This window comes from Odontomachus brunneus, unplaced genomic scaffold (genome assembly GCF_010583005.1).
Source record: "Odontomachus brunneus isolate Ranch 3 - 2012 unplaced genomic scaffold, Obru_v1 Obru_scaffold_207, whole genome shotgun sequence".
NCBI classification, from domain to species: domain Eukaryota; kingdom Metazoa; phylum Arthropoda; class Insecta; order Hymenoptera; family Formicidae; genus Odontomachus; species Odontomachus brunneus.
In genome coordinates this window covers 556,493-557,338 of record NW_022639657.1, presented here as the reverse complement: position 1 = coordinate 557,338, position 846 = coordinate 556,493, and positions in this window count along the sequence as shown.

Genomic DNA, 846 nt, shown 5'->3' with positions numbered 1-846 from the left:
TCGACGCTGGTTTCCTATGTTGACTGTGGCGATTATTTTTCCTATCGTGCAGGCTTTATGTCCGGTGATACCAGTCAGTGTCAGTTTTTCTGCAGTCATAGGGGTATCATCGTCCAGCGTTCGTATCTTTACGAGACTTATTGCGGATCCCGTGTCAACGAGAAAAGGTATTTTCTCTTGTTTTGCCTCCTTTATCGGCAAAATAACTAAGTCGAATTTTGTGCGTTTATGTAAATTTCGGCGGATCTGATTTACGCGGTAGTCGCGCACGCGATTTTGCTCTTTTTTGATTTTTCCTTCTGTATCATTATTAAATCGGACGTTCCCGTTTCTGCGAGATGTCGATGGTTTATCTGTATCTACCGCGGTGATAGTCACTGGCCGCGAGGGTTTACGGTAGTCACTCGCGGTGTCCCGTGTCTCGGTCGGCTTCCCGTGTATGTACCAACAGCTATCGCGAGTGTGTCCGTTTTTCTTGCATCGTGTGCACCATGTGTCGGTCGCATTCATGCAAGAGGTTACTGCTGGTTTAGGCAGAACGAACCGGTTGCCATATCGATTGCTACGGCATTCGCGTCCCTGATGCCCTAATTTTCCGCACTTTTGGCATTGTATTATAGAATTTTCTCGTTTAGTATTCGCGAGAGAGCTTCGGTTATACCGATTTGTTTTGTAGGTGCGTGCAGGAGTCTCCAAGGTTTCTTTAATTCTTTCTTCCTCTATTGCCCCTGCTATTGCCTCGGCTAAAGTCGCGGGTGCGCGGGACCGGACTATTGTTTGTAGCCTGTCGTTTAGTCCTAGTTGATAGTTGATTAGGGCTAACGATTTCAAAAAGAAATGGATGCC